We start from the raw sequence: 8,061 nt of genomic DNA on the forward strand, positions 1-8,061 counted from the left end.
TGCACAGGCGAACACTGTGGTCGCCATCATCTAAATTTTACTTTTCGCCCCACCTAAAAGATGTGCACAGAGGTAACAAGTTGTCAAACACTCTTTCCCACTGGTTGATTTGGTCACACACACATATATATATCAATGGATTGGTTATTGTTGTATCTGCTTTGGTGATGCTAGCTGGAGCACAGGAAGGCGCATCTTACCGATATTTTGTCTTTTCAGAGTATGACGTTCATCAGATTACCAACAGTTCGAAGTAGTTTTGCCTGTATTGATGATCACTTACCATTGCTTCCAGAATAATGAACACAACATTACGGCAAACAACCATATTTGAGGGTTTTGGGATAAAATGGCCTCCAATTTAACATATTCAGGTTTAAGTCCGTCACCACCACTTACTTGGATATTTGATGTGATGCAAATCGTCTCCTACTGAGTGAATTTGCCCTCCCTTGGGGCGTAACGTTAATAATTGTGGACAATATCAGCATCAGCACTCGCAGGACAAAGCACAGCCTGTTGTTCCTTCATGAAGTCGATATTGAGTTGATTTATTAGCGAAAGATAATTGTAGACCCAACTGCTACCTTTCGGTTAAAAGATTGAACACGAATTTAAACAACAAAACGAAGTTCTCCATGTAAGCGAAAAGTTCAATAAATACTGCAAGTATATCAACCTGCGCTGCTCTGGAGGGACCGACAAATCTGTCCCATCTTTTCAAATATAAAATATAAAAAAATATGATTTAACATTCCAAAAGACTTTAATTTGGGCCTCATCGGAGTTCCAACTAAACTACGTTATTTTGCATTTCAGGCATTTCGCATGCTGTCCATAAAACAACTGGCTGGAACACTAGTGCACTGGCCCAACATCGATAAAGACATTTTGAACATGTGTCTTAAGAGCTGTACATCTTAAGCCAAACATAAAAACATGATGCCGAATGCTCCCGTACATCCATGGTTGTTGACCGAGAAGCCATGGAATTAAGGTCTCATGAATCCGTCCTTTAAATGTCAGATGTATAAAATTCCAAATAAGGTCACTTTCAACTCTTAGATTGTGCAATTTCTTTGAAATTCTGTTCATATTAGTTAAGACTGCATCGCCCGTGATGAGATTCACCTTTTGCTTCCTGCTATACAAAGCTGATATAAACCTACTTTCTTCAGAGCATGCAGGGTCACTTAAATAATCTGAATCGACTTTTAATTTTGCCTGCATTAGTTTCAGCTTTTGGTACTTGTTAAGGGAGTTACTTTCTTTGACAACTTCCAAAAGAGACTTTGTGACTACAGTGCACTCTGGTGCCTCGTTAGGTTTAGTTGTTGAATTTTGGGCTGCAAGGGCCTCTGTTATAACTGCAGAGGACACTCTATTCGCCTTTAAATCCACAATTTCTTTGTTCTTTTCCCGGTTTGTTTTTTGTATTGAGACTGAGGCATGTCGATTCTTTCCAGCAGATGAAATTCTTGTTCCTTGTGACTCAACCCCAGTTTTTGATTTCATCCAAACCCTGTTTTTTGTCAAACTCAACTTCTCAATAGTTTTGTTTGTTTTCACCATAAACATCTTATGCTTGGGGCAGTTTCCTCTCATGCATAATCTGCATCCTTGTTTTGTTGACTTGGTTGGGGCAGAAGAGGAACGTTTTGATGATTCTCCACCAGTTTCTCGAATTAATTTAGCTTTTTGAAGCATGCTGTCGACACTTTCAATTTCTTTTTGAAGCTTTACATTTTTTTCAACTGTTGGTTCTTCTTCTGTGGTTAGTTGACTTTGCTTGCTGTTATGTATTTCTTTTACCCATGGCTGTAGCAAGCTTTCTGAAACATAACACACGTTCATTTTTTCATGTTTATTTAACACAGTTTAAACATTTCAAATTCGCACTCAGTTGAAACCTTGTTATAACAAAGACCATAGAGTTTTTACCAAAATTTTTTGTAAGGTAATAATGAAGCAGAATATTAAAAAGTTGCACTCTTTCCTGCTCTAGACAAACACTTACCATATTTTTCAGCGCGATATCTTTCCAAAGTCGTCCTTAGATCAAGAGTTCGATGAAGAGTTTCGAGAAACACTTTATTATACGAACATGGAATCGGAGAAAATTTTAAACTTTTCTTTCTTCAACTCATTTTATCGCTGAAAAACTCCCCGCAGGGGAATAACCACAATCGTTAAAATATTGAATGGAATTATTTATATATTTATTTTATCTGAAATTCCACAAAGTTAATTTGTAGTATTGCACGCTCCAATGGTTTTATGGGCACCATCTGTAGTTGTATATGCACTCATCAGTATTAAACACTATGGGATCCGTATCAGTATGAAATCCCCCAAATTAAGTTCTGAAGTGTTGCATCAAACTTTATATTATTCTTTGTTATTCTTTGTGTATCGTAATTAGGTCGCGTACATGCGCATATGTTATTTCGAGGTAATCGCTTTGCTACACCCACACATATGGGGAAAATCTCTGACATAACGCAAGTAAATGTGGATCATTGTTAGGTAATGCCTAACCAGCATTTTAATGGTTACGTCATGTTATGCCAACCTCATATAATGTCGTGCGGATATAACTAAAAATTTTTATTGCGGGACTAACGGCTTCTTGCGGGACTAAGTACTCGAAATTGACTTAACATCGGACGTGGATAATCCTGAAATTCCTGTTGATGAAGTCTCGCCGCATGGCAGACGAAACGTCGTAAAATACAGCACGTCTATGCCAGAAGATCAGCGGATAACCCTATTTGTTGTCTGTGATGTAGGATACGGTATAACAATGATTTTAAATTTCCTGTTGTCATGTTTAATTCCAAAACGTAAACTTTTGTATAAATTGATCAACTTGTCAATAGGAAAACAACAGGATAATTACATTTATACAGAATGGTGTTTTCAGTGAGCAATCACAGGGCTATCGCGCTTGTCGCGACGCATTCACTCAATGCACACATCTCTTTCACTATACCGGACAACGAGTCCGAAGAGCAGCACATGACTGCTAGTCGCACGGCGCAACTGACGCCTCAACTTCGCAAGTGACCAGACGCCATACACTTGTTTACTGAGCCTGAAGTCATGCATTGCTCATAACCTTTATGGTTTTATCGGTGCCCATGCCATTTAATTTCTTTGTATATTGTTCTTACGCGTAGTTGCTTTTACTGCAAAATAAACATGATTTGATTTAATTTGATTAGTGGACTGTATCGAATGCCATTCCTGGAAATTACTAAAGACATGTTTGATATTTTTTCACTGTTGATTCGAACTTTTGACACATGACAATACGCAAAGCTATTATTATTTGTAAATTATCCTCAGGTTTTTGTCCTTGTTGTTTGCGCTTAAATTAAATGTCACTTGCTTCATTGCAACAAAACCGAAGCTGTTTGTCACGTAAAAATTGAAATATACCAGACAAGTCATATTAACGCGCCAAACCTATGTAGAAACTTGGGCCTAGGAAATTTAAATTGTTTGTTCGAGTATCTGTACAGATTACGACAACCTTTCAACGATCTCCATAAGTGTACGCTTAAATGCTACGATTGATGAAGATGTTCGGAATGATTCAACCTCAGCACGCTAATCCATGACGCACGTACAACACCTTACAACCACCCGGCAAACATTTTCGAACCGGGGGACTCCTGCAGCAAAACTTTATATTATTCTTTGTTAATTGTGACAAACTGTATTTCCGCCGCGTATACGTGCATAAGGTATTTCGAGGTAATCGCTTCGCTTCTCCCACACATATAGGTAAATCTCTGACATATGGAAATCAGCTTTGGGTTCAATAATCAAATCGACGTTTTAATAATCCTGTCCATATTAATATTTTTCCTCATTTCGACCACGATATAAATATCGCCACGACCATAAGCTAAGAGGGGAGCGAAAAGAGAATAAGCTAAGCGCAGACTATGACAGAGGGTAGACTTTGACAAGTGGGGAGAAGGCTGCATTGAGCGCCTACGTGTAGTGGTCTGAGGTATGTATTATTGTTCTAATTATAAGGTTGTAAAGGTAGTTCGTGGCAAATATTCTTTTGATAGTCATTGGAGTCGGGAGTGTTTTCTTTCCGCAAACGTGAGTCCCTGCAGTGTTGTTATGTTTCGCCCGTTCAGTTGCCTGCCTACCTCAGAGCTTTCTTGGTTGCAACTCTTTCTCAAGTTGCACTGATGATGGAAACGTTTGCACATAATGTATAGCAGCATATTAGCTTTGGATTTCTTGTTTAATATTTTGAGGCTTTTCAGCATTAATACACATACTGAGTAACTTGCGTTTTTGCCAAAGAATGTAAATTCGGCTTGTCATACTTCGAAACATTTTAATATTTTGTTTAAACATTTGAAACCGCTTTCTAATCTTTTACATTTACACACCGTCTTTCTGACGCCATCGCTGCTTATCTCGCTTGCGTTACGTCATTCAACTTGTGCTACTTCTTCTAAGTCTGCTTTGTCGCGTAATCGCAGCAATTATATCTTTGTTTCTGCGTCATCTGTGATATCTTCCTATATATTTGCGACTCTTTCCACAAATAAACAGATCCTAACATTCGGTCCAACTCAGATCGCAATGTGGTTTCTTGGGTTACAACATTTGGTCTCCTAGATCCTAACATGTGGTCTCATGGATCACAGAGATCGCAGTTTCGTCTCAGAGTCCATGCATTTGGTCTTAGAACTTAGTTAGATCCAAGAAATAAACACTGATGACGATACGAACCAACATGATGTCAGACCGAGACTTTCTTGGCAGACATGCTGATGGGTCGCGAAGGTGGGAACACTTTTCAAAAACATTTCCTGTGGCTTATGACCTATGAAGGCACACTAGTACTAAATATTCAAAAAAAAAAAAACAATAATTACAGCTGCATTGGACAAAACACAGCAAGATCTGAGGAGCCTTCAGGAGGATATTATGCCCTATAGGATAGCAGTAACAACTCCCAGGGAGCAACCAAAGCAACTTTCTCGATAAAAAAGGTTTTTACCATTGCACAGAAAAAGGCTTGGGGACAACATTGAATTGCAAATTGCATGAGGTTTTTGTGATTTACTTTTTCACAAACCAATCGACACTTTTGAAGACTTTTTCACTAAAATAATCTCCGACCTGGGGGCAAAATACTTTTTTTGACCCGATTGCGTAGACAAGAGGCGGTCCTAACTCGACAAGTCAAATCAAGGTCTACTTCTGTAATTCAATTTTTATCAAAATTCCCGTGAACAATTCTACAAAACTTCACTCTCTCCATGCCATCTACATTCTTCCATGGAATGCAACCGGCAGACGCATCAGACGCGTCTGTGTCCTCCACAAACTGCTGTGTTAAGTTTGTTTATTACACAAGAGTGTATAAGGTCTAACCTTGGGAGGCGACAAGAAAATGATTTGTAAAGGAAAGCCAAAGCTAGTATGCTACTCATGCCGAAGCAAACGTTTCCAACACCACTGTGTTCATCATCAGTGTCAAGTAAGAATGAGTTGCAGCAAGTGCGCAGAGGGAGGCAGGTAACTGAACAGACAAAAACAACAACACAAATAAAACACGTGACAGACGCCACTCGAACGCCCACGGCCGTGACGTCATCATTTGGGTTTCAATAAGGACCTGGGTGTTGACAAGAAACCTTGTTACACAATTTACCCTCACATTAAACCTTTCCCATAAGTTGGTGAAATGGCGCCGAGATATCCGCGCATTTCTGTAAATATTTGCGGTGAATTGGCGTGACTGCATTTTTGGGGTTTATCAGAGAAAGCCAAACTGAACTGAATCAAATTTACTGACATCCTCGAATCAGAAATCAACTGTCAAATCTGATGGATCAATGTTTATGTTTACATGGATTATCAACATAAAGCATGGAAACGGTTGCATGCGATATTACAACAACGACATGATATACAAGGAATGATAAAACGGAATATGTTGTCAATATCTAATTGACACGTTGACATAATTCTATGGAAGAAGTGGCATCCGAAACACACAAAATGTAATAATAAGTAGTGTCTACGTCATAATTGCAATTATTATGTTGTGTTTTTCTGGCATCAACCGTTTTTTTCATTAACGTCGGATAATAATCACGCTGTAAACCAAGTTAAACTGATTTACGGCGAACGTGCTATTCGTTCGTTGACACTTCCAGCAACAAGCCGCCTTTTTAAATGAGTCACGTGGTAATCCGAACTTAAATAACCTGGTATTTTCTATATAGGCCACATGTCTTTTGCGTAAAAAAGATACGAAGGGACAGAGAACAAAGGACATATAGGACAGAGACTTTTTGTGCGCGTGGTTTGTAACGTGTTATTGTTAATCCTCGTGCGCTTGTTTATTATATATTAAACTGATCGATTGACTTTGTGTTTGATAGCAGCCCATTTATCAGGAGTCAGATATATGGCAGTGTTAGTATAGACGTTTTAAGTAACGCCCTACAAATACCATGATGATAACAAACATGCAAAATGGTGAAGTTTTCGCTACTAACATGGAAAATGTAAGGATTTGTGGAATAAATTCGGTTTGGAATAATTACTTTCCTGTTATTTACGATTTAAAGCCTTCATCAAAAGTGGTGAAAGTATTTACAATGTCTGTCAATAATTGTGAATCAACACAACGTTGCCACCTCACGGACGGGCGAAACGGGATTTCCCCGGTTCGTCGTGATATGGTTGAAATAGCATTTCAAACATGTTTGTTGGAAATATCATTCCTTCCGAACTAAAATAGTTATCAAGGCATTGTATAGAGGTATGTTAAAAAGCAAGCAAAACATATTCCATCAACAAAACGTTTGTTTCGTGCACGACGTGCTTCGGCAATGCTACACACGTCCTAAACTATCAAAATTCTCGGTCTTTTGCCAAATCTACCAAAAAACAAAATGCTCTTAAGGCCCGTTTACACACGAACACAGTATGGCACGGTACAGCACAGTCTGGGACACACGGTGTTTACACTACTGGAATAATCGAGCACGACTATGGGGATTTCCCTGTAATGAACACGAAACCGACAAGTGAAAGTGACAAGTTACGTTGACAATTTTTTTAAGGATGTCAATCTTGCCTTGCATTTCTCGGCCCCGCCAGCGTTATTATAAGTACAAATTGAAGTTGTTGCTATTGGCTGTACGTATTCTTTAACAAAAAGCATGTACTGTTTTACATAGTTAAGGCATGTACTGCTTTTACGTAATTTTTTGCGACGCAAGGTAACACTACAGTATGTTGAACCAAACAGCACAGATTATGAAAAAAAAGATGGTATAATTGAACCAAAGGTTTTTCACAGCAGCATCCCGCTTGGACGCCGTTCTACACACCGCTTTGTAATGCAGTTACGGCACCATTTCACACGCTCAAAACAATCGCTCACATGTCAAACGCGGTCACATCACACAACCACAACTAAAATAATATATGTCCTCTCCTTTTAACCCTTTAAGCGCCACGCCCTATAATCAGCAATTGAATATTTTTCATTGTTTAAGTTCAGGAAGCTATAACTTTTTATCTACAAACGCTAGACTAAAAATTAAAACACAAAAATCATATACAAATTCATACTCTACACAATCATCGCTTTTCCAGTTCAATAACTCCATGTTTTGGAGTAGTTATATCCAAAAATGTAACCACCCCTACTAAAATAGCTTCCAAGCCATAGGTACCCTGTTTAAAATTTCCATAACTCCCGAAATTGTGCGAATTTTAAAATAATTCGACTGTTGACTGAATAAGTGTGAACACCAAGACGCAATGAAGCGAAAAAGCTGGGTCGCTGCGGTCGCTGCATTTGATATTTTTGAGCGACGGTACTGTCTAGTAAACTGAAATTTTAGGGAGTTATTTTGGTATAACCTACTTATACTGTTAGTTATTGCTTGTAAAAGGGCTTGTAAACTTTATAACACAGATCAGGCGTTTGCTAACTCATAGCAGATGAATTTGACAGCACTTCTAAAAGATTTTGTTTGTTTGTTTCTTTTTGTGTTCAAC

This window comes from Ascidia mentula, chromosome 6 (genome assembly GCF_947561715.1).
Source record: "Ascidia mentula chromosome 6, kaAscMent1.1, whole genome shotgun sequence".
In the NCBI taxonomy this organism is placed as follows: domain Eukaryota; kingdom Metazoa; phylum Chordata; class Ascidiacea; order Phlebobranchia; family Ascidiidae; genus Ascidia; species Ascidia mentula.